The following is a 12,636-nucleotide window of genomic DNA, read 5'->3' as shown; positions in this document are numbered from 1 at the left end:
CCCTGAATTCTTGGTTTAAATTTTACATAGTCATGGTATATTATCTTGATGATGATTTCTGTAATCTCTTTGCTTATATTTTATTTAAGATTTTTGCATCAATATTCATTAGAGAGATTGGTCTGTCTGTAATTTTCTTTCTCTGTTTTCATCCTACCTGGTTTAGGTATCAGTAATGTGTCTGTGTAATAAAAGAAGTTTGGTAGGATTCCTTATTTCCCTATTTTTTCAAATAGTTTATATAGTATTGGAGTTAATTGTCCTTTAAATGTTTGGTAGAATTCACATGTAATTCCATCTAGCTCTGAAGATTTTTTTCTTAGGGTGTTAATTAATAGATTGTTCTATTTCTTTTTATAAAATGGGACTATTTAAACTAATTTATTTCCTCTCCTGTTAGTCTGGGGAATCTATATTTTTGTAGGTATTCTTCCATTTCACTTAGCTTATCAAATGTACTGACATAAAGTTTGTCAAAATAACTTTTAATCATTGCTTTAAATTCCTCTTCATTGGTGGAAAGATCTCCCTTTTCATTTTTTAGTCCAACAATTTGATTTTCCTCTTTCCTTTTTCTAATCAAATTAACTAAAGGTTTATCTATTTTGTTGTTTTTTTTCCCATAAAACCAATTGTTAGTTTTATTTATTAATTCCATAGGTTTTTTTTTTAATTTCAGTCTTATCAATGTCTCCTTTTATATTTATAATTTCAAGTTTGGTATTTGATTGAGGAGTTTTAATTTATTCTTTTTTTAGCTTTTTTAGGTGCAAGCCCAATTCATTGATATTCTCTTTCTCTATTATATGCAATTAAGCCTCTAGAGATATAAATTTTCTCCTTATTACTTCTTTAGTTACATCCCACGAATTTCGGAATGCTGTCCCATTATTGTATTTCTCTTGGATTAAATTAATAATTGCATCTATTATTTGCTGTTTCACCCATTCATTCTTTAGAATGAGATTATCTAGTTTCTAATAACTTTTTGGCTTATATTCCCCTGGCCTTCTGTTCACTATAATTTTTATTGCATAATGATCTGAAAAAAATGAATTTACTATTTCTACCTTTCTACATTTGATTTTGAGGTCTTTAAAAGTTTACTCTTTGCTATCTCCATTCTGTTTTCTCCAAAGATCTCTCATACCTAACTTTTCTAGTATTCTAATCACTTCCTTAATTTCTTTCTTGTTTATTTTGTGGTTCAATTTATATAGTTCTGAGAAAGCAAGAGAGATTTTCCGCTATTATTGTTTTGCTGCCCATTTCTTCCTGCAGCTCTCTTAACTTCTCCTTTAGGAGTTTCCATGCTATACCACTTGGTGCAGATGTGTTTAGTATTTATATTGCTTCATTATCTATGGTAATATTTAGCAATATATAGTTTCCTTCCTTATCTCTTTTAATTAGATCAGTTTTTGCTTTTGCTTGATTTCAGATCAGGATGCCTAATCCTGTTTTTTTGTTTTTTTTTTTTTTTTTTTTTTTTTTTTAACTTCACCTAAAACATAACAGATTCTGCTCCAGCCTTTTACTTTTACTTCACATGTTTTGATCTGCTTTAAATATCTTTCTTGTAAACAACTTATTGTAAGGTTCTGGCTCTTAATCCAATCTACTATCTACTTTCACTTTATGGGAGAGTTTACTCTATTTACATTTATAGTCAATGCTATTAAATCTCTATTTTCCGCCATCTTATTTGCACCAAATTATACTTTTCTCTTTCCTTCACTTACCCTTTTTCTTTGACCCCAGTATTTTACTCATAAGCAAAACTTGCCTTAAGCAGCCCTTCCTCTTTAGAGCCCCTCACCCTTTTTTATGCTTTCCCCCTACTATTTCTGTTTTTGCTTCTATTAACCTATGATTCCCTTTTCTCTTTTCCCCTACCACTTTTTTTATAAGGTGAGAGAATTTTCTCCGTGTAACCCAATATGTCTAATTTGATAACATTAAGAATCACATAATGTTCATCCCACTCAGTTATAATAGGTTTTTTCCCCCTCAATTATAATATTTTTTTTGCCTCTTCATGGGATATAATTTCCCTCATTTTACTTCCACTTTCCTTTTTTTCTAATATAATCCACTTTCCACACTATATTTTTTAAATAACAATAAAATCAAATAATACATGTTCTATTTATGTATACCTTTAAGAGAGATAGTTCTCAATATTGTCCCCTTATTATCTTTTATTTGTTTTATTTTTTATACTAGTTTTTTTTTATTTACAAGAGATATGCATAGGTAATTTTTCAGCATTGGCAGTTGAAAACCCTTTTGTTCCAACTTTTTCCTTCCTTCCCCCCACCCCCTCCATTAAATGGCAGTTTGAAAAATACATGTTAAATATGTTAAAATATATGTTAAATACAACATATGTATACATGTGGGAACAGTTATTTTGCTGTACAAAAAGAGTTGGACTTTGAAATAATGAACAATTAGCCTGTGAATGAAATAAAAAATGCAGGCAGACAAAAATAGAGTGATTGGGAATTTTATGTAGTGTTTTATAGTCAGCTCCCAGAGTTCTTTCCCTGGGTATAGCTGGTTCAGTTCATTACTGCTCTATTGAAACTGACTTGCTTCATTTCATTGTTGAAGAGGGCCACAGCCATCAGAATTGATCATCATATAGAATTGTTATTGAAGTATATAATGATCTCCTGGTCCTGCTCATTTCACTCAGCATCAGTTCATATAAGTTTCTCGAGGCTTTCTGAAATGATCCTGCTGTTCTTACAGAACAATACTATTCTATAATATTCATATACCACAATTTATTCAGCCATTCTCCAATTGATGGGCATCTATTCAGTTTCCAGTTTCTGACCACTACAAAGAGGGCTGCCACAAATATTCGTGCACGTACAGAGACATTCATCCCCTCTTTATGATCTCTTTGGGATATAAGTCCAGTAGTAACACTACTGGGTCAAAGGGTATGCACAGTTTGATAGCTTTTTGAGCATAGTTCCAAATTGCTCTCCAGAATGGCTGGATGTATTCACAATTCTTCCAACAATGTATCAGTGTCCCAGTTTTCCCAAATCCCCTCCAACATTTTGCATTGTCTTTCCTGTCATTCTAGCCAATCTGACAAGTGTGTAGTGGTATCTCAGAGTTGTCTTACTTTGCCTTTCTCTGATTAATAATGACTTGGAGCATCTTTTCATATGGCTAGAAATAGTTTCAATTGCTTTGTCTGAGACTTGTCTGTTCATATCCTTTGACCATTTATGAATTGGAGAATGGCTTGATTTCTTATAAATTAGAATCAATTCTCTATAATTTTGGAAATGAGGCCTTTATCAGAACCTTTGAATGTAAATATGTTTTTCCAGGTTATTAGTTCCCTTCTAATCTTGTCTGCATTAGTTTTGTTTATACGGAAAGTTTTCAATTTAATATAATCACATTTTTCTATTTTGTGATCAATAATGATTTCTACTTCTTCTTTGGTCATAAATTCCTTCCTATGCCACAGGTCTGAGAGGTAAACTATCCTATGTTCTTCTAAGTTATTTATAATCTCATTCTTTATGCCTAGGTCATTAACCCATTTTGACCTTATCTTGATGAATGGTGTTAATTGTGAGTCAATGCCTAGTTTCTGTGATATTAATTTCCAATTTTCACAGAATTTTTGTCAAGTGGTGAGTTCTTATCCTAAAAGCTGCGATCTTTGGGTTTGTCAAACACTAGATTATTAAAGTTATTGGCTGTTTTGTCCTTTGAACCTAACCTATTCCACTAATCAACTAGTCTATTTCTTAGCCAATACAAAATGGTTTTGGTAACCACTGCTTTATAATATAATTTTACATCTGGTATAGCTAGACCACCTGCATTTGATATGTATTTTTTAATTCCCTTGAAATCTTTTGTTTTTCCATATGAACTTTGTTGTTATTTTTTCTAGGTCATTAAAACAGTTTTTTGGGAGTCTGATTGGTATAGCGCTAAATCAATAGATTAGTTTAGGTAGTATTGTCATCTTTATTATATTTGCTCACCCAATCCAAGAACATTTAATATTTTCCAATTAGTTAGATCATACTTAATTTGTGTGGAAAGTGTTTTGTAGGTTTGCTCATATAGTTTCTGATTTTCCCTTGATAGATAGATTCCTAAATATTTTATACTATCAGTAGTAATTTTATTTTATTTTTTTAATAACTTTTTATTGACAGAACCCATGCCAGGGTAATTTTTTACAGCATTATCCCTTGCACTCACTTCTGTTCCAATTTTTCCCCTCCCTCCCTCCACCCCCTCCCCCAGATGGCGAGTAGTCCTATACATGTTAAATAGGTTACAGTATATCTTAGATACAATATATGTGTGCAGAATCAAACAGTTCTCTTGTTGCTCAGGGAGAATTGGATTCAGAAGGTATAAATAACTAGGAAAGAAAAACAAAAATGCAAGCAGTTTACATTCATTTCCCAGTGTTCTTTCTTTGGGTGTAGCTGCTTCTGTCCATCCTTGATCAATTGAAACTGAGTTAGATCTTCTCTTTGTCAAATAAATCCACTTCCATCAGAATATATCCTCATATAGTATCATTGTTGAGGTATATAATGATCTCCTGGTTCTGCTCATTTCACTCCGCATCAGTTCATGTAAGTCTCACCAATCCTCTCCGTATTCATCCTGCTGCATTTCTTACAAAACAATAATATTCCTTAACATTCATGTACCAGAATTTACTCAACCATTCTCCAATTGATGGGCATCCGTTCATTTTCCACCTTCTAGCTACTACAAACAGGGCTGCCACAAACGTTTTGCCACATACAGATCCCTTTCCCTCCTTTAGTATCTCTTTGGGATATAAGCCCAGTAGAAACTATCAGTAGTAATTTTAAATGGAATTTCTTTTTGTAACTCTAACTGCTGGATTTTGTTAGTGATGTATAAGAATGCTGATGACTTATGTGGGTTTATGTTGTATCCTGCAACTTTGCTAAAGGTGTGGATTATTTCTAATAGTTTTTTAGAAGGATCTCTGGTGTTCTCCAAATATGTTATCATATCATCTGCAAAGAGTGATAATTTGGTTTCTGCATCGCCTACTCTAATTCCTTTAATTTCTTTCTCAGCTCTAATTGCCAAAGCTGGGATATTGAATAGTAATTGTTATAGTGGGCAACCTTGTTTCAATACTGATCATACTGTGAATGGTTCCAGTCTATCCTCATTACCTATGATGCTTACTGATTGTTTTAAATAGATGCTACTGATTATTTTAAGAAAAAATCCATTTACTCCTATCTTCTCAAGTGTTTTTAATAAGAATGGATGTTGGAATTTATCAAATGCTTTTTCTGCCTCTATTGAGATGATAATATGGTTTTTGTTAATTTGATTATGGATATGGTAAATTATACTAATAATTTTCCTAATATTGAACCAGCCCTGCATTCTTGGTATAAATCCTACTTAATCATGGTGTATTATACTTGGGATGATATTCTGTAATCTTTTTGCTAATATATTATTTAAGATTTTAGTATCAATATTCATTAGGAAGATTGGTCTATAATTTTCTTTCTCTGCTTTCAACCTACCTGGTTTAGGTATCAGTACCATGTCTGTGTCATAGAAGGAATTTGGTAGGACTCCTTCATTCCCTATCTTTTCCAATAGTTTATATAGCACTGGGGCTAATTGTTCTTTTAATTTTTGGTAGAATTCACATGTAAATCCATGTATGGGATTTTTTTTTTAGGGAATTGATTAATAGCTTGTTCTATTTCTTTTTCTGAGATGGGACAATTTAAGCAATTTACTTCCTGCTCTGTTAATTTGGAAAGCCTATATTTTTGGAGGTAGTCATCCATTTCACCTAGGTTATCAGATTTGTTACCATAAAACTGGGCAAAGTAACTCCTTATTAGTGCTCTAATTTCCTTTTCATTGGTGGAAAGTTCCTCCTTTTCATATTTAAGACTAACAATTTGATTTTCCTCTTTCCTTTTTCTAATCAGATTTACCAAAGTTTTATCTATTTCATCATTTTTTCATAAAACAACTCTTAGTTTCTTTTATTAAATCAATAGTTTTTTTTTTTACTTTCAATATTATTAATTTCTCATTTTAATTTTAGAATTTCAAGTTTAGTAGTTGATTGGGGGTTTTTAATTTGGTCTGTTCTAGCTTTTTATGTTGCCAGCCCAATTCATCAATCTTTTGTTTGTCTATTTTATTCAAGAAAGCCTCGAAAGATATACAAATGCCCCTTATTACCACTTTGGCTGCATCCCCCAAATTTTGATATGATGTCTCATCATTGTCATTATCCAGAGTGAAATTATTAATTGTCTTTATGATTTGCTGTTTCACCCAATCATTAAAATGAGATTATTTAGTTTCCAATTACTTTTTGGTCTATTTACCCATAACTTTTTGTTGAATGTAATTTTTATTGTATCATGATCTGAAAAAAAAAAAAAAACACATTTACTATTTCTGCCTTCTTGCAGTTAGTTTTGAGGTCTTTATGTCCTAATATATGGTCAATTTTTGTATAGGTTCCATGAACAGCTGAGAAAAACGTATACTCCTTTCTGTCACCATTCAGTTTTCTCCAAAGATCTATCATACCTAATTTTTCTAATATTCTATTTACCTCTTTAATTTCTTTCTTATTTGTTTTGTGGTTTGATTCATCTAATTCTGAGAGTACAAGATTGAAATCTCCCACTATTATAGTTTTGCTGTCTATTTTTTCTTGCAACTCTCTTATTTTCCCATTTATTGAGATAGATGTTATACCACTTGGTACATAAGTGTTTAATATTGATATTGCTTCATTGTTTATAGTACCCTTTAGCAAGATATAGTTTCCTTCCTTATCTCTTTTAATTAGATCAATTTTTGCTTTTGCTTGATCTGAGATAAAGATGGCTACTCCTGCTTTTTTGACTTCATCTGAAGCATAATAGACTCTGCTCCAGCCTTTTACCTTTACTCTGTATGTATCTCCCTACTTTAAATTTGTTTCCTGTAAAAAACATATTGTAGGGTTCTGACTTTTGATCCAGTCTTTTATCCCCCTCTGCTTTATGGGAGAGTTAATCCCATTCACATTTATGGTTAAAATGACTAATTCTGTATTTCCTGCCATCATAATATCCCCAGATTTTGCTTTTATTTTTCTTCCCCCTTTTTCCCCCTTTCCCCAGTATTAAACTTATGGGCCCCACTTGCATCATGCAGCTCTCCCTCTTTAGCATCCCTCCCTCCTCCTTTTGAATCCTCCCCCCTTCTTGTACACTTCTCTTATTACTCTTTTCCTTTTCCCTTTTCCTCTCCCACTATTTAATGAGATGAGACAAGATTCTCTGTAAAACAAATATGTCAATTATTTTCTCTTTGAGCCAAGTCTGATGAGAGTAAGATTCACACAATGCCCTCCCTCTCTCTAAGCTCCCTCAGATATGATAAGTTTCCTTTGCCTCATTGCGGGATGTATTTCCCTCTTTTCATCTCCCCTTTTCCCTTTTTCTGACACTATTCCATTTCCATTTCTACTTCCCTTTTTTATGCTATATCAGCAAAATCAATTATACATGTGTTCTTTTTGTATATCCACAACAGAAATGCAGTTCTCAAGAGTTCCTTTTACCTTTTTCTGTTCTCTTGAGTCCTATGGTTGGAGATCAAATTTTTTGTTTAGATCTTTTTTTTCCCTTAAAAACAAATGGAATTCCTCTGTTTCATTAAATGTACATCTTTTTCCATGGAAGAAAATTCTCAGCTTAGGTGGGTACTTTTATTCTTGACTGCATTCCAAGTTCTTTTGCCTTTCAGAATATCAGATTCCAGCCCCTTCAATCCTTTAATGTGGAATCAGCCAGATCTTGAGTTACCCTTATTATGGCATCTCAATACTTGAATTGTTTTTTCCTGGCTGATTGTCATATTTTTCCTTAGTCTGATAGTTCTGAAATTTAGCCACAATATTCCTTGGAGTTTTTATTTTGGGGTCTTTCTCAGAAGGTATTCAATGAATTCTTTCAAGGCCTATTTTACCTTCTGGTTCTATTACATCTGGGCAGTTCTCTTTGATGATTTCTTGTAAAATAGTATTTAGGCTCTTTTGTTAATCATAATTTTTGGAAAGTCTAATAATCCTCAGATTATCTCTCCTAGATCTATTTTCTAGGTCTGTTGTTTTTCCAAGTAGATATTGAACATTTTTTTTCTAATTTTTTCTTTTTGGTTTTGCTTGACTGATTCTTGATGTCTCAATGAATCAGTCATTTCTATTTTTTCAGTTTTGATTTTTAATGAGTTATTTTCTTCATTAGCTTTTTTTTATACTTCTTTTTGCATATGTCCAATTGAGTTTTAAAATGTGTTGTTTTGCTCTCTGGAAGTTTTTTCCATTTCACTAATTTTTCTTTATTTATTTAAGTGAGTTATTTTCTTTTTTCAATTCACAAATCCTACTTCCTTTGGAATTTGTTACCTTTTCCACTTCATAAATTCTGTTTCCCTTCACGTCTTGGGAGTTTTTTTAGCTTTTCCAATTCATATTTCTGGAAGTTGTTACTCTCTTACATATCTTCTCTTTCTTTTCCCCATTTTTCTTCTACTTCTTTTTTAAGATTTTTAATAGTCTCTCCTAGGAGAGCCTTTTGTGTTGGGGACCAACAATTGCCCTGAGTCTGTTTGCTACTAGTCTCCTCAGGGTTGAAAACCTGCTCTCTTTCTGTATAGAAGCTATCCATTGTCTTTTTGATATTTTTTACTCATTTTTTAAAAAGCCTGTAGGGTCTGCCTTCAGGGCCAGGAGTTTACCAGCTTCCTTTGCAGAACAGGGATAGTTGTATGTATGGGTAGCTTTCCTGCCAACTGGCTACAAAGAGGAGCTAGGTACAGGAGTGTTCTGGGAAAGAGTTCCTTACTGAAAGTAATTCAGGCCTGCAAGGTCATCCTGTGGAAGTACTCTACAAAGAACTCAGCTGTGAGGGTTAAGGACTCCCCTGGGGCCAGAAACTGGTCAGTGAAAGTGTCAGTACCCCAGGCCAAAGCCCCATGTGAGCCTGTGGGTATGGGCAACTGACCAGTGTATAGCCCTGCAGGGACCAGAAGTGTCCCTGTCCAGGGAAGCACAGGTGGCACTGAGAAAGTTCTATTGCCCCAGGTCAAACCCCCCACTGTGCAGATTAGAGGCTACCCCAGGCTGTGACCCCTGGCGTGCAGGTTTGTAACTGCTTGAAGATTGCAGCTGCACAACTGTGCTGTGGTCTGTGCTGAGTCATTTTCAGTTTTGGGTGGTTATAGCCAGATCTTGTTAGGTTCTGGAGGTTTTTTTAGAGTCCCCTTTGTTTTTGGTTTTAATTTCTCTGCCAGTTTACTGCTTTTTAATCAAGGGAGAACAGTCAACCTATGGTAGAGTCATCTCTATAACTTTTCTAGCCACAGAGGTCACCCCAGCTCCTGTTCTGCTCTGTACGCTAGTCTCTCCTATCTTCCTGCCTGTGCTAGCCTGTTCCTGCCCCTCAGGACAAACCTGCTCTAACAATCTTCCAGATTATCTTTGGCTGGTAAATTGTTGTTCTTCTAATTTTCATGAATTTTTGCAGTCAAGCATTACTTTTGAGACTGAATTTAATAATTGCTCATGAGGGCATGAGAGGAACTTAGAAAGTTGCATGTGCCTTTTCCACCTTCTTGGCTCTGCCTCCCTCTTATTATCTTTTATGCTTCAAATGGAAGTCACCAGTTTAATTGAATGTTCATTTTCTTTCCTGAAACAGGACAAAAGTCCTGAAATGCTCAGTTTAGTGGGATAGTTTATTTTTGCTTCATTCTAAGTTCCTTTCCCTTTCAGAATATCACATTCCAGGTGTTTTGATCCCTTAAGGTGGAAACTGCTAGGTCCCAAGTAATCTTGATTGCGGCTCCTTGATATTTGAATTCTTTTTGGCTTTGTGCACTATTTTTTCCTTGATCTAATAATTTTCAAATGCAGCCACGATATTCCTTGGAGTTTTAAATTTGGGGTTTTATTCAGGAAGTGTTTGATGAATTCTTTCAATGGTTATTTTTTTCTTCTGATTCTGTGACATCAGGGAACCTCTCTTTGATGATTTCCTGGAAAATAATTTCTAGTTTTTTTCCATCATTGTTTTCAGGAAGTCCAATAATCCTTAATTTTTTTTTTTACCTAGATCTATTTCCAGGTCAGTTGTTTTCTCAAGTAGGTATTTTACAATATCTTCTTCTTTTTCTTTCTTTCTTTCTTTTTTTTTTTCTTTTTTCTTTTTTTGGTGTGTGTGTGTGTGTGTGTGTGTGTGTTTATTTGACTGATTCTTGATGTCTCATTGGGTAATTCATTTTCATTTGTTCAGTTCTGATTTTTAGTTAATGAATTTCTTTGTTTATTTCTTTAGTTCTTTTTGTATTTGTCCATTTGAATTTTTAAATGAGTTATTTTGTTCTATGGATTTTTTCCCATTTCATAAATTCTGTTTTTAAGGAATTATTTTCTTTTTCACAAATTCTGTTTTTCATGATCTTGTTTACTTTTTCCATTTCACAATTTCTGTTTTTCAAGAACTTTTTTTTTCCATTTTGTCAAATCTATTTTTAAGGAGTTATATGCTATAATGTTCTTATTTGGTTTTCTGGAGGTCTATGGGGCAGTCTTCTTTTCAGCAGGTTAATCACCACAAAAGTAGCCAGGTATTTAAGTCCAAATTATTGTACAATATATTGGACAATTATTATCTCCTTCCTGTGGCTGGGCAGCTTTCTAGAGAGTCTTTCAGATTGGCCTTGGTCTCAGGGGAGAAATGCAGGAGGAGAGCCTGCCACCAGGAGCCTGTCCAAAGATGGAATTGAATCTCTCTCTCCTTCCCTCCATGAGCTTGAGCTCACACCTTATATGCTCTACACTGAGTATAAAGCAATCATTATATCACTAGGAAATCATTATTTGTTGTAAGATTAAATCAATCATACTGAATTTAAAGAACTATTAAGCACTGTGCTATACTAGACAACCATTGTCTTTATCAATTCCACTAACTTAGCACCTTGTAAGAATCCATGTTTAAAGTTCAGAGTTCTGGCCCATAACAATATGATTTCTCCATTTCACTAAGTCTAATTTGTAATTAATTTTCTTCAGATAATGTATGTGTTTTCTTCTCCATGTGTATTCTTTTCTTATGTGCATTATTTTCCAAACCCTTTTGTAAAGTTCTGATTTCCTTTCCCCACTTCTTTTCCAGCTCTCTTTTAAGATCTTTTATAATTTCTTCTAGAAGAGCCCTGTGTGATGAGGAACACTTCATATCATCTTTTGGGACTTCATCTGGAGACAATCTGTTTTTATTCTCCTCAGGGTTTGAAATCTGTCCTTCCCTTTCACCACAAAACCTATCTATGGTCAGAGTTATTTTTGCATTTTACTAATTTTTTTAAAGGTGAAATCTGCTTTTAGGGTAAGGGAGATTGATCAAGCTTCCTCTACAAACAGAAATGGCTGTGCTGGGTCAGTGCTTACTTACTTCTGGTGCTGGATGGGCATGGCCAGGTCCTGTGAAATTCTGGCATTTCAAAGTTGACTCTTTACCTTTTGTGTTTGTGTTAGATGTTTTATAACTTCTCTACTGATTTACTGGATTGCATCTAGAGCAGAGTGCCAACACTGCTGTAGATTCCTTCCTGTTACATTCTCCCGTGGGAGGAGCATACAGTGTGCAGGGTATTCTCTGCCTATATTGGCGTCTGTGTTTGACCTGCTTGTGCTTGGCCTGCCTATCTCCCCGGATTGAAACAGACATTTTCTTTAGATCTTCAAAATTATCTTCTCCTTCTAATTTGTTACACTCCCAATATATCTTGGATTCTGTCAGTCCAGAATTAATTAAGAGACTGGATTTGCTAATTAGTCTAAGCATCATAGGAGAAGGTCTGAAAGAAACATGTCCTCTCTGTCATTTTCTCTCTGCCTTCCCAAAGTTCACATTTCTAAAACGGTATTGAATAGTGATGTTGATATTGATCAAATTTGTTTTGCCCATGATCTTACTGGTTATGGTTCTAGTTGATTCCCATTACATATGATGATTGCTAATGGTTTTAAATAGATGCTTTTGATCATTTTAAGGAAAACTCTACTTATTTTGAAAAGTCTCTTATGTTTTTAATAGGAATCAATGTTGAATTGTTCCCACTTTTTTCTGCATCTATTGAGATAATCATAAGATTTTTGTTAGTTTAGTTAATGATACACACAATTATGCTAATAGTTTTCCTAATATTGAATCATCCCTGTATTTCTGGTACAAATCCTACTTGGTCATGATATAGTATCCTGAGGATAACTTGCTATAATGTCTTTGTTAATGTTTTATTTAAGATTTTTGCATCAAAAGACATTAGGGAAATTAGTCTATACTTTTCTTTCTCAGTTGTATCCCTGCCTGGTTTAGGTATCATTATCATATCTTTGTCACTAAAATAATTTGGTAGGACTTCTTCTTTCCCTACTTTTGAAATAGTTTGCATAGAATTGGAATTAATTTTTCTTTAAATGTTTGGCAGAATTCATATGTAAATCCATTGGATCCTGCATATTATTTTTAGGAAGTTGAATTT

Source organism: Sarcophilus harrisii, chromosome 1, assembly GCF_902635505.1.
Source record: "Sarcophilus harrisii chromosome 1, mSarHar1.11, whole genome shotgun sequence".
In the NCBI taxonomy this organism is placed as follows: domain Eukaryota; kingdom Metazoa; phylum Chordata; class Mammalia; order Dasyuromorphia; family Dasyuridae; genus Sarcophilus; species Sarcophilus harrisii.
The sequence above is the reverse complement of the archived record's forward strand: the minus strand, read 5'-3'. Positions refer to the sequence as shown.